Genomic DNA, 27,508 nt, shown 5'->3' on the forward strand with positions numbered 1-27,508 from the left:
TATTCTAAAACTAGTTTTAGAGAGAGTTGAGAGAGAAGGACAAGAATCCATGCATGAGAATATAGAGAGGTGAAAATGAGAACAAAATTCTCATCATAAAAAGGAAGGGGCCGGTTGGTGTAAGGCCAAAATGCCAAAGCATGGCATCTCCTTTTTCTTTTGTTCTTCTCCAAAATGTAGGTGTGTAAGGCTAGTATGGAATAGCCATGATTATATACATTTTATCACATAAAATAAATCACCCACTAACTCTTTCATCCTCCATTTTTTTGGTCCATATGTAAAATGGGCTTCCATTTTATTTTGTCAATTTGTCACTTGTCACACAATATGTCACATGTAGTATGTAACATGTTATTAATTAATTTAATGCATATTTATCAAATAAATATCATTATATACATTAACTAAATTACATATAACAAATTGTCTAGTGATTCTTGATCACATAAATAAAATGGGTCATATAATTATAATTCACAATATATTGTAATTATAATTAACCAGTCATTCTTATCTCAATTGTTTCATAAACAATAATAAATTTTAGTAATAAAATATTTTAATTACTAAAATAAATCTTATTTAATCAAATTACAATAAGATATAAATATTATCTCTCACAAATGAATTGTTCAATTTTAAGGAATTGATTAACTTGTATCGTCATACAATTAATCAACTTGTCTATTAAGGGAATTGTCCTATAGGTGTGACCTTAAGGGATCAACTGATCACCACCGTCAAACGACAGTAATGTCAAACTCTAGTTAGCCAATCATTACTGATTAATGTTCATCAGTTGACTATATAAATGAATCATCCCTTACGTATTCTTAATTTGAGATTTAAACCTGTGATCGCACTATTGTTGAGGACATATAGTCCAACAATCTCCCACTTGTCCGAGACAAGTGTGCGTCACCAATTCTCTTGTCCTATTAAAATCTCCAACTCAATGTAAGGTGTCTTGCAGGTCGTACTTGCATTTGATCATATCTTGAGTGGTTTCCTCGATCTGGAGAGTAACTGTCTGGGACTCTGGCCGGAATTATCTACCGTAGATACCTTCCGAGCGCGGCCACGCATTTTTAGTTCATTACTCCTCGAGTGGCCCTGAGATTTCAAGCAACCCTGACAAGGGGGTGGACAATTCCTATCGCACTATTCCCTTCGTATAGCCACAGTTCATCATGACCCAAAATATACTCATTTGACTTCAGTTACGACAGTCGTAGAGTATAAATCAAAGTCAATCAGAAAATTTGTGCCAACTTGGACGAATAGTTTCTAGTCAAATGAATTGACTCATAAGAATACTATAGTAGCTCTTGCCACGACCAGGCTTTATGAATTTCAAGAACTGTATAAGCGGTCACTGCCCGACAGAGTGTCCCATACAGTCTGTCTATGTGATCGACTAGTCATCCCATATGACCATATGGCGCTTGAACTTGCCATCAATCACATCACACTCTAGTCACTTCGAGACGTCACCTCCGATAAGTAACCACGGGCGCATACTATGTCAATCAGTTCACTTCAATGGGATTAAACATTGTCTCAACAACCCATTTAGATATAACATAGTAATGGACGAGTTTAAAGAAACTCAAACGATAAATGCGATTATCATATATATATGAATAGTCAATACCCTATTACTACTTCATATCTTATAATATATAGTGTATCTTTTACACTAAAAAAAATGCAATAAAAGTTTGGTAAGTGGATATACCATGTATCCATTCATTCTAACTTTATGAATTGATATTTCCTTCTATTCAATGTTATTTCTAATAACATGAATTTATCTAAGTAGATGTCTAGTCATGTGACACCTCATACTCCAAGTGCCCTACCAGGACCACTTAAGGTATGAGAACGCCATCATCTCGGTTACCCGAGGCAATGATAATCAAATAAACAATAATGAAACGTACCTAAATGATAATAAAATTTAAGTGATACAGCCAAACTCCAAAACTGTTAAAAGGAAAATACAAATGTTCTCAAAATCCAAAGACTAAACAACTAGATCAAGACACAGCGGAAGACTCTACGACCGGTGGTGACTCCATCCCAGTTATCCCTCGCATAAGCCATCATACCTGCTCAATAACTGCTCACCATCCCCGAATGGATCACCACAGTTTTTAAAACATTTAAACGGGGTCAGTACTAATTACATAAAAACAATAGCAACAATGAAACAGTATCACAAACAGCTCAATCAGCGCGAACCAATCTCCACAACTCCATCTCCAACTCCACACATCTGACTACACACTAAAGTGTGTAGCCCTGCCAGAGTACCCATCGCAACAAGTACTCCTCGCCGCCAGTGGGGGACCGTAGCCGTTCCCACCTAAGCCCCGCTCATCTCCATCGAGCGATAAACCCAAGTTCATTAATGTGCACATCCCTTCTGTGGCGGGTTCCATAGAAGGCGAATCAAGGGCGTGAAGCCACTCCCGCAAGTGACTCCACTCAGCCAGGGACGCATCCCGAAGATCATAGACAGTTACACAACCAATCCACAATATACTATCAACAATCATCAAAACCAATCCAACATTATAATTAATCAACAATCACAACAACAGTCACCAACACATTCTGTAGCTAATACTGAGTAGGGAAACCCTACCTGGAAAGCAACACCACAAACGATCTAGCAGCTAATCAGAATCATTCCTTAACGAATCCTCCTCCTATAACATACATACATTCAATTACTACCACAACCATACAAATTACCCAAAACCCCCAATATTACCCAATTAGGGTTTCAAAGAAACTCAACGAAACCCAACATAAATTATACAAGGAACTTACCCTCAACACGACGATCACAACGATCGACGAACGTAGCTTAGGGATTTGCCAATAATGCGAGAGAAACAAAGCATGTAACCTCTAATCGTCACTTGAAAAGTTTATGATGTTGAAATAGTGTTTAAGAAATAATAACAAACCTGTTTATATTAATCTCGCACCATTAACAAAACCCGTCAAACTCAGCCCGTAAAACACACTTACTCGATCGAGTAAGTAACTTACTCGATTGAGTGCCCTTTACTCGATCGAGTCCCCAACTTACTCGATCGAGTACCCTACAGGCAGTCTACTATTTTGCGTCAAAACTACTTACTCGACTGAGTAAGTCCCACTTGATAGAGTACCCTTAGACACATAAAACCGTAGTATTACAGTTTTTCCTCCTTAAAAAGAACTTCGTCCCCGATGTTCAACCCACAAACAAAAACAAAACACCCTAACATCACTCCGACACAACAACATAACCAAAACTCAACATAAAACCCAAAACACACCTGCTAAAACAACACTCAACCCGACTCAAGACAACTACTAACTGAACTAAACCAACATAAAACATGCAAAAACTCTATGTGACCATCTCCTACCCCCTAAAAGAAACATGGTTACGTCCCCGTAACCACACATACCTGATCCAAAAGAGACGGATACCGCTCCCTCATAGCCTCCTCCGCCTCCCAAGTAGCCTCCTCGACCTCATGGTTAGACCAAAGAACCTTAAGCAACACTGTTTCCCCATGTCTAGTTTTCCTAACCTTGCGATCAAGAATCTGTTTGGGCACCTCAAGATAAGACAAGGACTCATCCAGATCGATGTTCTCTACCTCTAACACATGTGATGGATCACTCACATACTTCCGCAGCTGTGACACATGAAACACATTATGCACTCTATCCAAAGCAGCTGGTAAAGCTAACCGGTAAGCAACCTCACCCACACGATCCAAAATCTCATATGGTCCTATAAACTTCTGGCTCAGCTTCTCTTTCTTCCCAAATCTCATAACCCCACGCATAGGAGACACTTTCAAAAGAACCTTGTCCCCAATTTGAAACTCTATGTCACGACGATGTAGATCTGCATAACACTTTTGGCGATCCTGAGCCGCTTTCATCCTTTGTCTAATTAGCTTAACCTGTTCAACCATCTCTTGTACCATCTCTGGCCCTAAAAACACTGCCTCAGCTCTACCATCCCAACAAATCGGACTCCTACATCTCCTCCCATACAAAGCCTTAAACGGTGCCATGCCTATACTCGTGTGATAGCTGTTGTTATAAGAAAACTCAATCAAATCTAACCTCTGTTCCCAGCAACTACCAAAATCCATAACACAAGCTCGCAACATGTCCTCTAAAGTCTTGCTGGTCCTCTCTGTCTGGCCATCTGTTGCAGGATGAAAAGCAGTACTCATCTTCAAAGTAGTCCCCATCATCTCCTGTAACTCTTTCCAAAACCGTGACATAAACCTCGCATCTCTATCGGACACTATATATCTAGGCACCCCATGGAAACGGACCACATGCTTCCTATAAGCCAAAACTAACTCTATCTTGGTCCAATTATCTTTCATCGGCACAAAGTGATCTAACTTGGTCAAACGGTCAACTATAACCCATATCATGTTATTACCCTGTTGGCTCCTCGGCAAACCCACTATAAAATCCATAGAAATGGACTCCCACTTCCACTCAGGTACCTCAAGAGACTAAATATTACCTTCTGGTCATCGCTGCTCCCCTTTCACTCTCTGACATGTCAAACAACGAGCCACGAACTCAGTTGTTTCCTTCTTCATCCCAGGCCACCAGAAAGTCTTCTTCAAATCTTTATATAACTTATCACCGCCTGGATGTATCGAATCTGGTGTGCAATGAACCTCTGTCATGATTAGCTTCTTCAATTCCTTATCATTAGGAACACACCATCTCCCATCAAATCTCACACTGCCATCTGTATGAATAGAGAATCTAGACACTGTCCCTTTCTCTACTCCAGCTCTCCACTCCTCAATCTTGGGATCCAAAGCTTGTTTCCTGCGAATGTCATCATAAAGGTATAGCTCCACTATCAAATCCCCTCGAGCATCGCCTTCCTGTATCATATGTATCCCCATCTTCCCCACCTCATCTCTCAACCTCATCAAAGACATAGTTATGCATAGAGAATGCACACTCTTCCTACTTAAGGCATTTGCAAACACATTAGCTTTCCCTTCATGGTATATAATATCCATGTTATAGTCCCCAATCAGCTGCATCCACCTCCTCTGTCTCATGTTCAACTCCTTTTGAGTGAAGATGTACTTAAAGACTCTTGTGATCTGAAAACATCTTAAAGCTCCCCCCATAAAGGTAGTGCCTCCAAATCTTGAGAGCAAACACAACCGCACCGAACTCTAGATCATGTGTCAAATAGTTCTCCTCATAAGGCTTTAATTGCCTAGAATCTTATGCAATCACTTTCCCATTCTCCATCAACACACAACCCAACCCATTCTTTGAAGCATCTGTATACACCTCAAAGTTCTCACTCCCTTCAGGTAATGCTAAGATTGGAGTTGTGGTCAAACGCTCCTTTAATGTTTGGAACGCCGTCTCACAACTTTCATCCCAACGAAACCTGTTCTCTTTCCTAATCAAAACTGTCATAGGTCTGGCTATCTTGGAAAAATCTTTCAAAAACCGTCGATAGTACCCTGCCAAACCCAAGAAACTCCTGATCTCTACCACATTCTTAGGTGCTTCACACCGAGTAACTGCCTCTATCTTTGCAGGATCCATAGCAACACCCTTCTTTGAAATCACATGCCCCAGAAAGGCAACCTCTTCTAACCGGAACTCACACTTAGACAACTTTGTATACAGGTGATTTTCTCGCAAAGTTTGCAACACTATCCTCAAATGCTCCTCATGCTCCTCCATAGTCTTAGAAGAGACTAAGATATCATCGATAAAGACCACAATAAACATATCCAAGAACTGACTGAAGACCCAGTTCATCAAATCCATAAACACTGCAGGTGCATTAGACAACCCAAACGGCGTCACAACATACTCATAGTGACCATACCTCGATGTAAAAGCTTTCTTCGGTATGTTCTCTTCCCGAATCGTCAACTGATGGTAACCCAACCTCAAATCGATCTTAGAAAAGACCGCTACACCATTCAACTGGTCAAACAAATCATCTATCCTCGGCAAAGGATACTTGTTCTTCACTGTAACTCTGTTCAGCTCCCTATAATCGATGCATAACCTCAAACTCCCATCTTTGTCTTTCACAACCAAGACCGGTGCTCCCCACGGTGATACACTAGGTCTAATGCTGTGAGAAATATCTGTATATTTCATCAAGAAAATTTCGGATTATAACGAAATTATAGTTATGAAATTACTAGTCATAAACGAATTGCATAAACAAAAGAATAGAGATTTAGAATTAACCTTTGGTCCTAGAAATTTGGCCTAAGAACAATATCGAAATCGATATTCTCCTAGTTGTTGCACCCAAAATGCTATGAGAAAATGCCCCTGTTCTTGCTAGAAAGAGATCCCTAAAATTGTTAATTTTTTTTAGGGTTTTAGTTTTGTGATGAGAGAATTAGGTCAAAAGAGAAGTGAGAAAATAATCTCCTATTCCTCTCTTAAAAACCGTCCAAGTGAGAGTGAATTAGAGGAAGATATTTTCTTCCTCTTTTTCCTCTTATTTTCGGTTTCACCAACCACCAAAAATAAGGAGAAAAATCTTCTTATTTTTGGTTGTTCTCAAATTGTATATAATGTGTATTATTTTCTCAATTGTCTATTTATGTCGACATGTATTAATAAGTCTACGTACAACAGTTTGTAGTCGATTTATTAATACCGGTCTGTCAACATTTTATTATGACAATATCGCATAATATATACATTAAATATAAATATAATATATATAATTTGCTAATTAAATATAACTGGTTACGTTTAATTACGAATTAACATCTTAATTTGTTTAAGCTAACATTATATACATTAATTAAATATAACATTTTTTATTCAATTTACGAATTAACAGTTAATTCGTCTCAGCTAATATTATTTAATTGTATTAAATAATCATCTCATCATCACATTGACTAACTGTTTAGTCAAATACATGGATAACATTTTAGTCATATAAGGCATCAATGTGATTATATTTTCATACAATAACATCTCTCAAACACATCCTTTAGGTGTGGCTTTTAGGGACCAGTTGATCACCGCCATCAGTATGATAATAACATCAAACTTCTAGCAAGCTAACCGTTATTAAGTAAACGTTAATCAACTGATAAAATACTAAGTATACCCTTGTGAACCTATAAGAGATTTATATATGTTATCACACAAACTGTGGAGGACACAAGCTCCAACAATCTCCCACTTGTCCTCACAAGTGTATGTGCGATAACCGATTCTCATATCCTAAAATTTCTCCCACTCAATGTAAAACAATTTGCAAAATCCGTATTCACAAAGGTCGTATTTTACAAGTGATCAATATCAAGAGTGGTTTTCCCGACTAGAGAGTAACTTAACTGATAAACGAATCATCATTCGAGTATGGCCATGCATTTCAGTTACAACTCCTTGAGTGGCCCTGAGAAATAACTAAACCTGATAAAGGTTGGATATTTTCTTCAACTCGAATCCTGCAGATATAAGCATAGTATGAAATGACCCAGAAAAAATCTGATTAGCCTCCTGTTACGGTCGACCATGAGAAAGAAACCAAAGTCACCCAAAAACTACCTTAATCTCAAGAGACAGTCGATAGTCAAAAGAATCGACTCTTGGAACACAATGGACGTCCAATCCACGACCTGGCACCAAAAGTTTTATACATTTAGGACTCCATTACGTTGTCACAATTTGTCCTACGAGGTATCGTTATAACTCGCATCTGTGATCGATCAGCCAACTGTTTGACTTATGGCTCGTTGAACCCACCATCAATCAACTTCACAAAATAATAGCCAGAGTTATCAGCTCATGTAGGCGATTACAGACCAAAACAAATATAATGTAGTTCAGTTCACTTTGTGGCGTTCAATGTTGTCGTACAATCAACATGAAAAACAAAATATGAAATAATACGATAAAGTTATAAATAGTATATGAAAAAGATAATATATCGAATCCATAATCAACTACTACAACTCAGGAACACGTTTAATTCCCATGGAAATAACGTGCCCTTCATGCTTATTATATTTCAATGGTTTAGTGAGAGGGTCCGCGATGTTGTCATCCGAAGCAATCTTGTCAATCACTACTCCTCTTGCTCCACGTAATCAGGGATCAGGTGAGCCTTTCGATGTACATGTCTAGACTTGTTGCTAGACTTAGGCTCCTTAGCCTGGAAGATGGCACCTCTATTGTCACAATAGATGGTGATCGGGTCATTCGAACTAGGAACTATGGTTAGTCCTTGTAAGAATTGACGCATCCATATAGCTTCCTTTCTTACTTCCGAAGCGGCATAGTACTCGGATTCAGTATTAGAATCTGCTACAACTTCCTGTTGAACTTTTCCAGCTGACCGCAGCACCATTAAGAGTAAAGACGAACCCGGACTGAGATTTTGAATCATCTCGATCCGTTTGGAAGCTAGCATCTGTGTAACCGATTGCACATAGCTTAGTATCTCCTCCATAAGTCAATACCCAATCCTTAGTCCTCTGTAGGTACTTAAGGATGTTTTTAACAGCAATCCAGTGTGTTTCAACTGGATTGTTTTGGTATCTACTCGTCATACTCAATGCATATGCTACGTCTGGACGTGTGCATATCATGGCATACATGATTGATCCTATTGCTGATGCATAAGGAACACGACTCATGCGTTCAACCCCTTTAGGTGTCGTGGGTGACTGAGACTTGCTCAAATGCATCCCAGATGTCATTGGAAGGTTTCCCTTCTTGGAGTTGGTCATGCTGAACCTCTCAAGAATCTTATCTAAATAAGACTCCTGACTCAATGATAACATCTGTCGTGATCTATCTCGATAGATACGGATTCCCAATATGCATTGTGCCTCACCCAGATCTTTCATCTGGAAATGGTTCTTCAACCATCCTTTTACCGAAGATAATAGAGGAATGTCATTCCCAATCAAGAGTATGTCATCGACATACAATATCAAGAAAAAAAATTTGCTCCCACTCGACTTGATATATAAGCATGGTTCCTCGACCGATCGAGTAAAACCATACTCTTTTATCACCTGGTCGAAATGATGATTCCAACTCCGAGAAGCTTACTTAAGTCCATAATGGAACGCTTAAGCTTGCACACTTTCTTAGGATTTTCAGGATCTATGAAACCTTCGGGTTGTACCATGTACAACTCCTCCTCCAAATAACCGTTTAAGAAGGCGGTTTTCACATCCATCTGCCAAATTTCATAGTCATGAAAAGCGGCAATCGCTAAGATTATCCGAATGGAACGCAGCATAACTACGGGTGCAAAAATTTCATCATAATGCAATCCGTGCACTTGAGTGAAACCTTTTGCCACTAGTCGTGCCTTATAGGTATCTGGTTGCCCGTCTACAGAATGCTTTATTTTGTAAAGCCATTTGCACTGCAGAGGTCGTACCTTGTTAGGTAAATAAACAAGATCCCATACGTCATTCTCATGCATGGAGTCCATCTAGGATTGCATGGCTTCAAGCCATAGCTTAGAGTCGGAAGAGGTCATGGCACCTTTATAGGTAGCGGGTTCATTACTCTCTAGGAGTAAAACGTCATTTTCCTCGACCATACCAATGTATCTGTCTGGAGGATTAGAGACTCTACCCGACCTCCTAGGTTCCTCAGGAATATTAACCGTATCATTAGTTGAAGGAACAACTTCCTCCATCTGTTCCTCGGTTGTTGGTTCTTGAATCTCCGACAGCTCGAAGGTCCTATTACTTGACTTGTTCTCGAGAAATTCTTTCTCTAAGAACTTTGCACTAGCCGCAACAAAAACTCGATGTTCGGTAGGCGAATAGAAGTAATGACCAAACATTCCTTTTGGATAACTAATAAAATATGTCTTGACCGATCGCGGGCCGAGCTTATCCTCGTGTCTCCACTTGACATAAGCCTCGCAGCCCCAAACCCGAATAAAGGACAAGTTAGGGACCGTTCCCTTCCACATTTCATATGGAGTCTTGTCGACAGCTTTAGACGGACTTCGGTTAAGTATAAGAGCAGCTGACAAAAGAGCAAAGCCCTATAATGAATCAGGTACCACCGTGTGACTCGTCATGGATCGAACCATATCAAGTAGTATTCGATTTCTCCGTTCGGACACACCATTTAATTGAGGTGTTCCAGGTGGAGTTAACTGTAAAACTATTCCACAGTCTTTAAGGTGTTGATCAAACTCATTTGAAAGATATTCGCCACCACGATCTGAACGCAGTGCTTTAACCTTTCTTCCCAGTTGGTTCTCAACCTTATTCTGATATTCTTTGAATTTTTCAAAAGACTATCTTTTATGCTTCATTAAGTAGACATATCCATATCTACTCAAATCGTCCGTGAAAGTGATAAAATATCTATAGCCATCTCGTGCGGTGATTGACATAGGTCCACATACATCAGTATGTATGAGTCCTAATAGGTCACTAGCGCGCATTCCAACACCTTTGAAGGAAATTCGAGTCATTTTGCAAATAAGACATGATTCACACGTGCCAAATGAAGAGAAATCAAATGTGGGAATAATCCCATTCTCAATGAGTTTCTTTACACGTTTTTCATTTATGTGTCCCATTCGACAATGCCATAGATAAGTTTGATCTTTGTCACCAACCTTTAATTTCTTATTATTCACATGTAATATCTATGTGGTTTGATCTAAGATATAAATTCCATTCATGGAAACTGCTTTGCTATAAACCATTTCATTAAAAGAGAAAATACAGCTATTGTCCTTTATTGAAAATGAAAAACCATCTTTATCAAGTACGGAAACAGAAATAATATTCATAGATAAACTGGGTACATAGTAAAAGTTATATAAATATAACTCAAAACCACTAGGGAGCTGGATTACGTATGTTCCCATTGAGACTGCAGCAACTCGTGCTCCATTCCCGACTCGCAGGTCCGCATCACCCTTTGCGAGGGGTTTGATGTTTTTTAGGCCCTTCAAATGATTACACAGATGAGAACCACAACCAGTATCAAGTACCCAAGTTCCGAAACTTGCATGGTTAATCTCAATCATATGAATATAAGATGACATACCAACAGGAGTGACGAGGCCTGCTTTTATGTCCTCACAGTACACGGGACAGTTCCTCCTCCAATGCCCAGTCTTGTGACAATGGTGGCATTCAATGTCACCGCCCTTGCTCTTTATCTTGCCTTGTGAGCCACTAGTCTCACCAGGCCCACTCTTACCGTTTCCTGACTTCTTAAACTTTGGCTTTCCTACAGTTAGGTCGCCGTGAGCTTTGCCCTTACCCTTATTCTTGTTGGAAATCATGAGAACATCTTGCTTCATGCTCCCACTCAATTTCATATCCTTCTCGGTCTGTACGAGAAGTGAGTGTAGCTCATGAGGACTTTTCTTCATGTCATTCATGTAGTAATTGTCCCTGAAAAGGGCAAAACCATCATGAAGTGAATGAAGCATACGGTCAATGACTATGCTCTCACTGATTTTGCAATCAAGTGCCTCCGCTTCGACATTCTCAATCATGTTAAGAATGTGTGGGCTAACCGGTTGGCCCTTCTGGAGTTTCGCATCAAAGAAGCGACAGGTATGCTCATAAGTAACGATTCTCGGTGCTTTTGAGAACTCATTAGTGAGCGTGGTGAAAATCTTGTTTGCACCTTGGGCAATGAAGCGTCTTTGCAACTTGGTTTCCATTGCAAAAATGAGTACGTTCTTTATCGCACCCGCTTCCATAACGAAGTCACTATAAGCAATTGACTCGTTAGCTCTTGCATTGGGGCCTGGGTTTGGCGATATTGGCTCAGTTAAGTACTTGAGCTTACTGTCAGCAATGGCAGCATTCCGTAATGATGCCTTCCAGTCCGCAAAGTTGGACCCGTCATTCTTCAGTCGTGTGAACTGATTCATGTGGTCCATGAAAGCTTTTAGCCAGGACTCGCGTCCAAGTGTGGCACTTGGCATAGGGATATCATTATTTCCAGCCATTTGTTGTAAGCAGTATTATCAAAATAAAACGTATTCTACTCTGCGAAAAGAAGAAAAAGAATAATAAGCATACTCATCGTTATGATTTAAGTCTAATGCAAAAACTGTTATAATGCGAAGACTCAAGCATTTATACAATTGACCTTCCTCAGGAATTATATAAATGATCCCAAGACTCAATTATCTGTAAATTGATAAGCCAACCTCTTGGCTAATTCTACTTATAGAATTTTTGGTCGATAAATTTCTGTAAATTCTATCTTTAGTCCATCATAATCACGAGAAACTCTTCGGATTATAATGTTGAGGTAAACTAAGTCAACACAAACTACTTACCCAACGTAGAAGGGGTCATATGGAGAGTAAGGTCATATATGCCTACCGACGAAGAAGTGTTCATACATGTTTGACCTATAAAGACTATTCTCAATTTCAGTTTTAGAGGAAGATCCCATCAACTTTATTTTAATTCATTTTAAGTGAACTAATATCTAGCATGTGAGAATGAATAAACTAAGATGATGGCTTCAAATTGTCTGACATTTGTATGTCTATGAAAACTAACATCCAAACTATATGAGTCAATTTTCATGCATATTAGTAGGTGGTTTGGTTTAGGCGGAATATGATGCACTAATTATCAAGCATAGAAAAGCAACGAGAATGAAAAACGTAAAACAAAAACAAAGTCCAAGTGTGGCCTATCTACCAAAATGAACATAAATACAACTTTGGAATCAATCCTTGGACCCGAGAAGCTTGTCTTGATGTTCCATCTTGGTCCATGTAGCGGAAGTGAGCAATCCAATCTCCATCTTTAGTCTTCTCAAAATTATAATTAATAAATTACAAAATAAACCTATTTACATTCTAATTTCAAAACCATAATATAAAAGAAAACCAAACGGAGATACGAGATCTCAAAATTACATAAAAATTATGTTTCCATCATTACGAAAACATAATTAACTAAGGCCACACTAGGTATTACAAATTACAACCGATTGCAAAAATACGTAAATAAACCATTCAACAATTCATACAACTAATAAAAATGCATCAACTATAAATTAATCATTCAAGACATAATTCCTTAATTATGTAGAGTAATTTATCCAAACCACCTATTTAAATGATCAAATTATGTGACAATTCCTCAATTACTCACTATAATTCCAGTCTTAATACATATTAACTTGTAGTATGAATTAATCCAACATTATTTTAAACCTCTTTAAAATAATTAGGTATCTTAAATTTGTGAACTTTTTCACAACAAACTATCATACATTATTGAAATAATGTATAATAGTTATTGGCCAAAACACAACAACAAAGGAAAAAAAACCAGAAATTTTTTTTCTTAAAAATGCTCACGGCATTCAGCAAAAAACGAAAAAACGGTTTATTTTTTCTTGTGCTCTCGGCATTTTGCAAAAAAGAAAAAAAAAACAGCCTTTTTTTTTCTGCTCACGGCTTTCAGCCAAAAACAAAAACAGGTTTTTTTTTTTCTTTCGGCATTAAGCCCTAAATGCCAAAAAAACAATTTTTTTTTCTATCTTTCTTTTTCGAGAAAAATAACCCCATATATATGAACAATTTGTTTAAAGTTGCTACTAGAACAGGATTGGCATAATCATCAACATTTAAATTAATGAATCATGATTTTAAACAACAATTTAATCTCATGTATGCCAAAACTATATAGCAAAAACAAATGAACATCATATATCAAAACAATTTCCATTTACATTTTAATTTAATTCTTATTAAATCAAAACATCTACAAATTTATCATATTATCATCTTAACATATTAAAACAACAATATGAATCAATCAAATGGAAACAAAACATCAAAAATCATTTTGGCAAAAAAAATTTGCTCTCGGCAAAAAAAAAAAAAAAATTCTCACGGCCGAATTAAATTTTTTTTTCTTCAAATTTTTTTGTTTAAATTCATTTATGAAAATCATATAAAATAATTTCGCGGCCTATTCTCTGATACCACTTGTGAGAAATATCGGTATATTTCATCAAGAAAATTTCGGATTATAACGAAATTATAGTTATGAAATTACTAGTCATAAACGAATTGCATAAACAAAAGAATAGAGATTTAGAATTAACCTTTGCTCCTAGCAATTTGGCCTAAGAACAATATCGAAATCGATATTCTCCTAATTGTTGCACCCAAAATGCTATGAGAAAATGCCCTTGTTCTTGCTAGAAAGAGATCCCTAAAATTGTTAATTATTTTTAGGATTTTAGTTTTGTGATGAGAAAATTAGGTCAAAAGAGAAGTGAGAAAATAATCTCCTATTCCTCTCTTAAAAACTGTCCAAGTGAGAGTGAATTAGAGGATGATATTTTCTTCCTCTTTTTCCTCTTATTTTCGGTTTCACCAACCACCAAAAATAAGGAGAAAAATCTTCTTATTTTTGGTTGTTCTCAAATTGTATATAATGTGTATTATTTTCTCAATTGTCTATTTATGTCGACATGTATTAATAAGTCTACGCACAACAGTTTGTAGTCGATTTATTAATACCGGTTTGTCAACATTTTATTATGACAATATCGCATAATATATACATTAACTATAAATATAATATATTTATAATTTGCTAATTAAATATAACTGGTTACGTTTAATTACGAATTAACATCTTAATTCGTTTAAGCTAACATTATATACATTAATTAAATATAACAGTTTATATTCAATTTACGAATTAACAGTTAATTCGTCTCAGCTAGTATTATTTAATTGTATTAAATAATCATCTCATCATCACATTGACTAACTGTTTAGTCAAATACATGGACTAACCTTTTAGTCATATAAGGCATCAATGTGATTATATTTTCATACAATCACATCTCTCAAACACATCTTTTAGGTGTGACTTTTAGGGACTAGTTGATCACCGCCATCAGTATGATAATAACGTCAAACTTCTAGCAAGTCAACCGTTATTAAGTAAACATTAATCAACTGATAAAATACTAAGTATACCCTTGTGAACCTATAAGAGATTTATATATGTTATCACACTAACCGTGGAGGACACAAGCTCCAACAAATGTATCCCTTCTCAATCAGATCATCCTGCTGCTTCTTCAACTCCTCCAACTCCTTAGGACCCATACGGTATGGTGCCTTAGAGATTGGTCCCGTCCCCGGTTTCAACTCAACACTGAAATCTATCTCCCTCTTCGGTGGCAACCCCAGTATCTCATCTGGAAACTCTCCCACTACTGGTATCTGCTCAACTGTCGAACTCTCTATACTATGGTCTCTCATATGGCATAAGCTCAACGGGTACCCCTTCCTCAGATAGGACTTCAAGGTCACTGCTGCAATCAACTTAACTTTGGGTTTGACAACAAACCCTCGATAAGACACACTAATCCCTTAGGACCTCTAAAAGAAACCCACTTTTGATGACAATATATCTTAGCCTTGTACTTACCCAACCAGTCCATACCAACTATCATCTCAAAACCTTCTAAAGGAAACTCTAACAAGTCCACTGGTAGGTCAACCTGCCCAACTATCATAGACACACCTCTATAAAACCGCCCACAAGATACAGACTCACCCGACGCTATAAAAACTTCCTCTTTTACAGACTCATACTCACTCAAACCTAACAGCTTAGCATGACTCGATGTTACAAACGACTGTGACACTCCCGAATCAAACAAAACAAAGGTAAAGACTCCATTAACAAGAAAAGTACCCGTGATAATGTGAGCATCATCCTCAGCTGCTTTCTTCTCCATCATAAACAACTTACCACTGGTCTTTTGCCCACCTCCCTGGACAGTACTAGCTGAGGTAGACGGCTTAGCAGCCGACCCATGGTTGTTGTTGTTCGTCGCTGGTTTCTAATATGAATTACCGCCATTGCAGTTAGCCCCACCATTGTTGTTACTCTGACCACCCTGGTTATTCCACGACCCAGCCGGCCTGTTACTAGCATAACTCTGAGACGGACCCTGAGAGAAACTCCCATGTGACGGTCTCTGGAAACCCCCACTCACAGCACTGGTACACTCATGCCTCCTGTGGCCCACACCACCACAGTTAAAACAAGTTATACCCCAACTGCTACTACCACCACCACGGCCACGCCCGTAAGAAGCTCTAGCACTAAACCCCGAACCTGAAGAGTACACTCTCACCTGGTTATGACCGCCCCTCTTATGACTCGACTGACCACCACCCTTACTCTCACCCTTCCTCTTCTCAGAAGCCCTCTCTCGGCTCTCCTTAGCCATCTCAACTAACCTCTCAGCTCTCCCGGCACGCTCATACACCTCCTTAACATCAGTAAGGGCTCCTACCGGTAACTTCTCCATGATCTTGGGTGTCAACCCCTTCTTAAATCTCAATGCCAAGTTCTCTAGGCTTAGTCCCATGTCCTCAGCATACCTGGATTTCTCATTGAACTTATGGTAGTACTCAGCAACGGTCATGTTAGAAGTCATCTTAAAATCATCAAACTCCTCCCTCAGCTTACTACGCAGGTGCTCTGGCACAAAGTCTCGCCTCAAAGCCCTCTTAAACTCATCCCATGGTATAGCAGGTAACCCCTGTTTTACATATAAGTCCAAAGCACTCACCTTAACCTTGTCCCACCACTCACCAGCTGCTTCCCTCAATTAGAATGCAGCTTCTTCCACTCGAAGCTCCTCTGGGCAATGAACCAGATTGAGTATATTCTCCATCTCTCTATGCCAATTATCCAGTAGAATTGGCGCCCCTGTTCCCATGTACTCCTTAGGATTGATCCTTGCTATATGTATACTTATCTTTGAGTGATTAGGCGCTGTCTCTTTGTCTTTCCCCACTTTCTTCAAAGCCTCAGTGAGAGCATCTTGGTGCTCCAACATCTTAGCAATCTCATCAATACTCATGTTTTCTGCCCTGGCATACAACGCTGTTCTCTTTGGCGGCATCTTTAAAACCATATAAGAAAAGGTAAACATGAACACACATCCCATATCTCAAAACACGAAAACGACCTGAACAACACTTAGTCGATCGAGTCCCACAACCCACTCGATCGAGTTGAGGTCACTTGATCGATCTGCCCACTTACTCGATCGAGTGCCTCGACTCCAGAACCTGACCAGAAAGCTCCCAAAAACATACTCGACCGAGCCAACCTCCCACTCGATCGAGTTAGCCCTACTCGATCGAGTTCCCTATTCAACTTGATCGAGTGCTCAAAAACAGACTTCTGCCCATAAACGGAAAACTACCTACCCGATCGAGTTACCCCTACTCGATCGAGTTACTCACCTACTCGATCGAGTCATGCAGACTCGTATACTACCCGTATGTTCAAACTCACACTTCCAACTATCTATACTCTTATGCAAAACAACAAACAACAACATATATATACATAAACAACAGTAACTTCCCTTCCATGTTTCTAATATGCCACATTATAAATTAACCATCATGCCATTCATATATTCCACCAACAACATATATAATCATATCATCATCTTCCTTCACTACACATCTCCTATCCTCCACATACATGCATCCACCGATTAATACAACACATTACTATATGAATACCTAACACACAAGATAAACACATAGCGATCCCGGCTCATATCCCATGGTGACCAGTTCAAAGTTGCAAGGCGAGTTCGCGACTTTAGGACGTCTCCTAAGTCTTTGCATTAGCTCCTACAACTCCTACCCGGGTTCATTTTAATTTAACTCCCTATGTTCATTAGGTTCATGGGTTACAGGTTTCAAGATCATCGCTCTGATACCACTTTGTGACACCCCCATACTCCAAGTGCCCTACCAGGACTACATAAGGTATAAGAACGCCACCATTTCGGTTACCCGAGGCAATCGTAATCAAATAGACAATAACAAAATGTACCTAAATGATAATAAAGTTTAAGTGATACAACCAAACTGCAAAACTATTAAAAGGAAAATACAAGGGTTCTCAAAATCCAAAGACTAAACAACTAGATCAAGACACAGCGGAAGACTTTACGACCGGTGGTGACTTTATCCCAGCTATCCCTCGCATAAGCCATCATACCTAATCAATAACTGCTCACCATCCCCGAATGGATCACCACAATTTTTAAAACATTTAAACTGGGTCAGTACTGATTACATAAAAACAATAGCCACAATGAAACAATATCACAAACAGCTCAAACCAATCTCCACAACTCCATCTCCAACTCCACACATTTGACTACACACTAAAGTGTGTAGCCCCGCCAGAGTACCCATCGCAACAAGTACTCCTTGCCGCCAGTGGGGGACCGCAGCCATTCCCACCTAAGCCCCGCTCATCTCCATCGAGCGATAAACCCAAGTTCATTAATGTGCACATCCCTTCTGTGGCGGGTTCCACAAAAGGCGAATCAAGGGCGTGAAACCACTCCCGCAAGTGACTTCACTTAGCCAGGGATGCACCCCGAAGTTCAAAGACAGTTACACAACCAATCCACAATATACTATCAACAATCATCAAAACCAATCCAACATTATAATTAATCAACAATCACAACAACAGTCACCAACACATTATGTAGCCAATACTGAGTAGGGAAACCCTACCTGGAAAGCAACACCACAGACGATCTAGCAGCTAATCAAAATCTTTCCTCAACAAATCCTCCTCCTATAACATGCATACATTCAATTACTACCACAACCATACAAATTACCCAAAACCCCCAACAATACCCAATTAGGGTTTTAAAGAAATTCAACGAAACCCAACATAAATTATACAAGGAACTTACCCTCGACACGACGATCGCAACAATGTAAAGAACAAGATGATCAGACGAACGTAGCTTAGGGATTTGCCAAAAATGTGAGAGAAGCAAAGCACGTAACCTCTAATCGTCACTTGAAAAGTTTATGATGTTGAAAAAGTGTTTAAGAAATAATAACAAACCTTTTTATATTAATCTCGCACCATTAACAAAACCCGTCAAACTCAACCCGTAAAACACACTTACTCGATCGAGTAAGTGACTTACTCGATCGAGTCCCCAACTTACTCGACCGAGTACCCTACAGGCAGTCTACAATTTTGCGTCAAAACTACTTACTCGACAGAGTAAGTCCCACTCGACAGAGTAAGTCCCACTCGATAGAGTACCCTAAGACACATAAAACCGTAGTATTATAAGTCATCTTACTAGACATGGGCTCTTATACTTGGAAGATGCTCCCACTCTTATCATATAACTTTTGATAAGGTCTTCGGTAGAGGGATTTACTCGCATTCCCTATGTTAACCATCTTATCACAATTTACTTAGATTCTATTTGTAGAATTTACAATGGCTCTTATACTTGGAAGATGCTCCCACTCTTAACCATGTTAACCGTAGTATTACAAGTCATCTAACTAGACATGGGATCTTATACTTGGAAGATGCTCCCTCAATTCTCCTCAAGAATCTTAAAGGATGTTCCTTAAGGCTTTCAATGTACCTTTATTCGAATTAACTTGTTATTGACTTATTATGCTCCAAGCATATTATTCATCATGACATGTGAATTTATTGGCATACATGATCGTTCTAATGGCGGAAACATTAGCAATCGTTTTCATGTGATCAACAACTTATTAGGTTCAGTGAATGACTACGACTCTGGCATATCAATTCCACTTTCAACAATATGAATAACCTACTCAACCTTGTTGATGGTAAACAGATATGAAAGATCTTATCATCATTATACTCTCGACTCTATGCCAATATTCTCTCAAATTTAACACATAGATTCGAAAATCTAAAATGCATCGCGCCTTTTCCTAGTCTCCCAATCACTCTTTCACAGAAGAGAGCATTGGTACATTATTCTTAATAAGTAATATTTTATTAACATATAATACATCGAAAAAAATAATACTGGCTCCCACTTAACTTCATGTATAAATATGATTCTTCAACAATGTGAATGAAACCATTCTCAATTATCATATGAATGAAAAGTATGATTATTACAATCTTTGATGCATGCTTAAGACCATTGTAGGGTTACTTAAGTAAGCTTTGCATAATATGTTAGGATTCTTAGATCTTTATCTAAGGTTTTGTGTTCCATACATATCCTTCTCTAAATTCCCATTTTCGAAAAGCGAATTTTTTAATATCGTTTGCCCTTCTTCATCAAAATGAAATGTGGCAATTCATAACATGATTTATCTTGATTAACATCTTCATGTAAATCTGTGCTTTTAGGTACTCTAAAGCTCTATTTACTTTAAAGAGACCATCGCCTTAAAGTAAATCTACTCTTAAGTAAAAAAATTTAGATTGTAATGCTATGGCTTATATTAAAACTAAGTCGATTTGAGAATAGGTCATAATTCTATTACTTTCAAAAAGTAACATATTAGCAATAAGACATGTGTGCTTTACTCCCACTCTATCTCAATAGATTATAGTTCCATTACTTTCAAAAAGTAACACATTAACTATAAGAGATGTTTGTGACAATATACTCCCACTCTATCTCTTAGAAATACATCTATCTTCTTTAAGAGATAGCTTTGTGAGTTACAAACATATATGGTGAAGTAATAGAAGTTTGTCTAGACTGACGTGTTAGCACATAAAAGGACCAGCTCTATTATGGCAGCTTGATTCATGTAATATACGAATCTGATCCATGTCATTTGTTAAATAGACTTGCTATTTTAGGTATCTCCTGGTTGACCATTCGTTTATTATAACGTGTCCGTTTTGGATTGAAAATTTCCCAAAAGTGAGTTCGATAACTCAAACCGACTCATGTCCATGTTATGTACAAACTTGAAGTCTTAAGCCCTCCCATAGCTCGTATGGAGTCTTATAAGTGGTGTAGCTAATTGGTTTATCAAATCTCCCCTTTTAGAGTTCAAAAAACTCCTTTTGACTTTATAATCATTCTTTCTTATATCAAATAAGATGTGACATAATTTATGTTTTCATATGAAAGGTGTATAATGACAAGTTTTAGAACGAAAATTTCCATAAACCGAGTGACTTGGGTTGCAAACCAAGCCACTAAAATTCAAATACAACTTCTTATTCTTGAAAACAAAAGGAAATAAACTAATTTGCATGTCCAACTAGGAAATTAAAAGAGTTTTAAACAACAAGTTCACAATACAACAATGAAACGAAGACTATCATTATAAAGGCCAAGCTTCCGTAGGTCTTCTACTATGGGCGGCTACTCTAGCTTCCCTTGAAGAGCCTCCTTAGGCTTCCTTGTCCTTGCCTCTGTCTTTGCTCGGATGCCCTTAAAAACAAGTTAGAAAGGGTAAGAATCACAACTTGTATCCAAATACCAAGGTTGAGATCAAAACAATAAAAATAACCGATTAAAATTAAACTCAATATTGTTTGCAAGGAATTATGTATTTCGAAAAGCTTATTTTCAATGAACAACTATCATGTGTATTTATAGTAGAGAGGAAGATTAGGGTTTGGATCGAAAACCATAATAGGTGCCGTGAGATAGGTAGATTATTTCACAAGAAATAAATCTTATCTCTTCCTTAATTTATTCCATGAGATATTTTAAATTAGGTAAATAAGATAAAAGTAAATCCTTTCTTACCTTAATTTAATCTCCATGATTTTCGAAACAGTAAACAAATTAAATCAAATATATATTTAAGATATGAGAATATCTTGTCAAAATATTATTAGATTTAATTGGATAGGTTACTTGTACTAGAGGACTCACGAAACCAAGACGGCTCAAGGCCGTGCGGTCGAACCCTTGGCCGTGTCCAACTAGGTCGAAAATCAACTCCTTGGATTGGGGTTAGGTCAAATAATATTGCAAACCCTAGGTAGCATGACGACCCATAAGCCGTTTTACTAACCAATAGAGAAATGCAAATTATTCATTATAGCAACCCATATTTCATCTCTATCATATACACACATGATTTTGAAACACATTTGAAGAATTTTATCTTTTGAAAATGATTTTAAAAACTATTAAAATCGTGCCATAAAATTGCTACTTAAAGTTATAGTAGAAACAACTATAACATTAAGCTTGGTAAGTAAAGTTATAGGTGAAATAGCTATAACTTTACCTTCCCAATATTAATTCTTAAAGTACCGTTATTAGATGAAGACCTATACTAGCTAATCTACCAGGATATCTTCAGTAATAGGATATTCTCTTCATCTTGATCATAAGCTCTTCATCTTCAGCTTGTTATAGACTTGATCTAGCCTTTTCTTGAGTGATCATCATACTTGAAACTAGTTACAGTTGCTATGATGCTTTAGGAATCATCAATGTTATAGCTCAAGCAGCTATAGCTTTACTTGAATGATGCTTCACAAATCTTTAATGTTATAGCCAAGGATGCTATAACATTACTTGTTAAACTTGTAAACCTAAGTCAATCTAACAAAGACTAAACAAACGATTACAAACAAGAGTATATATAAAACGAAACACACACTTGTCATTATCAAAAATCAATCATATATCTATATGGTCCAACACGGATGAAATCGGAGTAGTCATTGCTTACTAATCAAATTGACTACAAAATAGGAAATGAAGGAATTATAAACATTTATTGTTTTTAAAACTTGTAAATATTTTAAACAAGTTTAACATTTATATAGTGACCTCTACCCAACTATAATAAATGTTTCCGAGACCCAAAATTTATATTAACTTGGATGTGAGCCCACGGGCCCTCTACATCTTTACTAATATAACTTGGTGGATTAACCCTTTTAACCGATTCTACAATTAGAACTCTCGGTTGATGATTTTACATTAAATTCATCTTTAGCCAGAACCTTTTGCGGCTACGGTTGCAAAATACCTTCGTTGAGATCAACCAAATTTTCGAAGTGTAATAACTACTTATTACCCCACTTATCCAACGTCAATAGAAGCACCCCGAAAAATCGTATTGTACCCCTTATGAAATTTAGACTCATGGGCTCCTACTATTTGATAAGGCTAAGTCTCAATCTTTTAAAAGTAAAGGTCTTGTCAATTTATTATCTATCAATTTTAAGTGAGCTAAAAGTCGAATTCTCGATAATTATAATTGACACGGTCGAAGACTCGATTTGAAATGCATGTGTTGTTATGGCGATTTGGCAATGCATGCAACATATTAAAAGAAATGCAAAGCAAAATAATAAATTCCTAGTATGGCCTTCCTAAAATAGAAAATCAAATAATCTATTACATAATCGGAAACCAACTCCTTTGGTCCCTTGAATCTTCAAGTAGCACGCCTCCCAAGAACACCGTCTATGTCGGAACGCCTCTCCGAATGGCACCGTCTTGAAGAAACTCCGGAGTTACAAATAATAATAAAAATACATAGCTATTCCTATTATACATTTGTAAAATGAAAAACTAGGAAAAATAAAAGTGATATGGGATCACATTAAATTACAACCGAATCAATATTCCCTTACATTATGGGTAATATTGATTAAAATCTAAGGGCATACTAAGATAAAATTACATAATTCAAAATTATATAAATAAAATATGACATTCAACAATGAAATATGCAGCATTATAATATGTGTCTATCATGCCAAATTATGTGCCAAATCGCCCTATTTAACTTATATTGATTATATAACCCGGTTTTACGAAAATGCACGATTTTAACTTATTAAAAATCGCTAAATAATACTAAAATCTAATTTTAGTCCAAGTTAGTTATCCTAACACTCTTAGGTCTCAAACACTAGTCATAACTCAATTTTTGACAATAATTCAACTTGATTTAATTTTATGCTCATTTTTTACCCTAAAATCATAACATTTATGAAATAAATCCAAATTAAATTACAATAATTACAAAATTTTAATTTTAAATTTTTGAACATTCTGGAATATATCCATGACACTCATAATGTCAAAAATCATGGTTAAAATTTTTGAATTTATTTCGAGAAAAATATAGTTGTGATTTATCGGTTTTATCAAATAAAACATCTAAAGTATTAAAAAATTAATCTAATCAATTTTACAACTTTTGATCTGATAAGTGGGATATAAATGCAACCTAAAATAATTTCCTCATGCCATGTAATTTGTTTTAGATATTTATGCTAAAATAGTCACTATTTATGTCATTTTTACACTAAAAATTCATAAATCATGCTAAATGAATCAAGTTCATCTCAAATTTTACACACAGTGGGTAAAATGTGCATGTGACAACATATTAAAATTTTATAGCCTATTTCGAAGTTTAACTATATTTAACCATTTTACCTCCATTTAATACATTTTTATCTCATAAAAATCATAAATCATGCAATATTAATCATATTAATACAAAATTTTACACACAATAAATAAAATATGCATGTGAGGTCATAGACTTAGTTTAACTATTTTTAGTATTTTAATTTCCATTTTAGTCATAAAAATGTAATAAATTAACTAAAAAACATTAAAATGAGCAATAAAATACCATAAATGATAAAAATGACCTAAAAACATTTTAGGACCAGAATATATAACACGCATCAATATTTCGTGGCTTTATCTAATTAAGCACAAATTTTTAGTTTTAATTAAGTTACTAATAACTCGAAAAAATTATAAATCGATTATGCATGCAACATCCTATGCTCTGATACCAATTGTTAGGTTCATATACCTATTATTAGACTGTTCTAATAGTGAACTAATTAACATATTAATATGAGTTCTTTAGATCTAGTGCATGCATAACTAAATAAGAGATAAAATAAGAAAAACAATGTTCCTTACATTGTTATATGGCTCGAAATAATGGGCACAAATAAGGTCACCTTCCTTATTTGTTCTTGAGCTTAAATATAATGGATGATCCTCCTTAATCCCAAGTATTGAGATCCTCCTCTTGATTGCACCCAAAACAAATCCGTTAAACTAATATATTAACTAACTAGATTAATATACTAGTATCCTTAAAATAATTCTAATAATATTCTTATTACTACACTAGTAATCCTATATTGTTATTATAATTTTGGATGAACAATCTAATGTATTCTAATACTAGTTTTAGAGAGAGTTGAGAGAGAAGGACAAGAATGCATACATGAGAATATAGAGAGGTGAAAATGAGAACAAAATTCTCATCATAAAAAGGAAGGGGCAGGGTGGTGTAAGGCCAAAATGCCAATGCATGGCATCTCCTTTTTCTTTTGTTCTTCTCCAAAATGTAAGTGTGTAAGGCTAGTATGGAATAGCCATGATTATATGCATTTTATCACATAAAATAAATCACCCACTAACTCTTTCATCCTCCATTTTTTCGTTCCATATGTAAAATGGACTTCCATTTTATTTTGTCAATTTGTCACTTGTCACACAATATGTCACGTGTAGTATGTAACATGTTATTAATTAATTTAATGCATATTTATCAAATAAATATCATTATATACATTAATTAAATTACATATAACAAATTGTCTAGTGATTCTTGATCACATAAATAAAATGGGTCATATAATTATAATTCACAACATATTATAATTATAATTAACCATTCATTCTTATCTCAATTTTTTCATAAACAATAATCAATTTTAGTAATAAAATATTTTAATTACTAAAATAAATCTTATTTAATCAAATTACAATAAGATATAAATATTCTCTCTCACAAATGAATTGTTGAATTTTAAGGAATTGATTAACTTGTATCGTCATACAATTAATCAACTTGTCTATTAAGGGAATTGTCCTATAGGTGTGACCTTAAGGGATCAACTGATCACCACCGTCAAACGACAGTAATGTCAAACTCTAGTTAGCCAATCATTACTGATTAATGTTGATCAGTTGACTATATAAATGAATCATCCCTTACGTATTCTTAATTTGAGATTTAAACATGTGATCGCACTATTATTGAGGACATATACTCCAACACAAACATCATAACACGTAAGTTTGAGGGTGTAAACAACTCATTTATTTCATGTCTTTACTGTTTTCATGAGTTTATAAGCATGTTCCATGCATAACACGATTCAAATATAGGTTAGACGAGCCAAGACCGGGTTTTGACTGGAGACACAGGCTGGTAGTCACAAATACCAACCTCGCGCCTGTTATGGGGTCTCTGGTCAGAATCCAACTGTGTTTGTTCTCGTCTTTCTTCTTTGTTACATTTCTTATTTACAATCGGTTTTTACCATTTTAAATATTTTAATTTATTTTTATGACAAATATTTTTACCATTACTGAAATCATCCTTGGTTCCTTATACCATGACGGTTTAATCCGTGACTCGGTGATATTATTTGGTTAATTACATTTTGAAGGGTATTCTAACAACCTTTTCTTTTATTTACCATTTTTTCCATTAATTTACATTTGCCAACATATTAGTCATAATTCATAATCATCCTTGGTTCTTTATACCATGTCGGTTTAATCCGAGTACGATGATAAATATTGACTAATTACAAATAAATGAACTTAACATACTTAGTTCATCTCAAACATTTATTTCTCTTTATTTTATTTTATTTTCATCTTTGTCTTGACAATATCACATGTCATCCTTCGCTAACATATATGCCATGTTGATTTAATTCTAGTCAGTGACGAAACGGTCAAGCATACACCTTTTAAATTTTTATTTATAAACTATACTTTTCAAACTTGCAAATCATTAAACACAAAAGTGGTCTTGATGACCTTTTCAACAAAGGCTTTTTTATTAACGACCTTTTAAAACGGTTTTTCATAACGTTGTAAACAACCAAGAGAGGTCCCTTGGACTGCCCGATTGCTCGCGCCTCAAGGAACCTCCTGTTTCCTATATTCCAAAACCTGGACAGGCTCTGTTCCCTCGCCTAATGGCTCGCGCCCCAATGAGTCTGCCTGGCACTGTTCTATCTCGTTTTGGTACTTGTCTAGGACGATCCCGATTATGGTTAACCCGAATACGTGACGGATCAGATTATCGAGTTTATGTTTTTACACTTTATTCTTTAAACACTTCTTTTTCAAATAAATAGATCTTGTTAAGCATCATAACCCGAATTTGGTAAATGGATGTTTAATTTCTGTTTTCATGCAAATCAACCATTAAATCCAACTTTTACATCAATTTCATGATATGTGGATAAACAAACCGACTTAAAAAATCTTCACATGTTAGGTTAAGACTTTTGGATGCGCATTCATGCAATTAAACCGTTTTATCAACTCTCGCACTTAAACAACCACGATTGATCATTAGAGGCCGCTAACGCGGGCGGGATTGAGTTTACCATTAAAGGGCTTCCCAATACATACTCTCACCCCTTACTCAGGACCTTTGGATGGTGGATGGCCTTATCCAGGGAGTACAAGAGTCATTCTAGCAATAGGATACTAAAGGGGGCCGAGTCCTTATCTTTAGTACCTATGTAAAGCACCGCTTTTTGCCTTGATTGACCGAGGT

The sequence above is a fragment of the Silene latifolia genome, chromosome 9 (assembly GCF_048544455.1).
Source record: "Silene latifolia isolate original U9 population chromosome 9, ASM4854445v1, whole genome shotgun sequence".
NCBI classification, from domain to species: Eukaryota; Viridiplantae; Streptophyta; class Magnoliopsida; order Caryophyllales; family Caryophyllaceae; genus Silene; species Silene latifolia.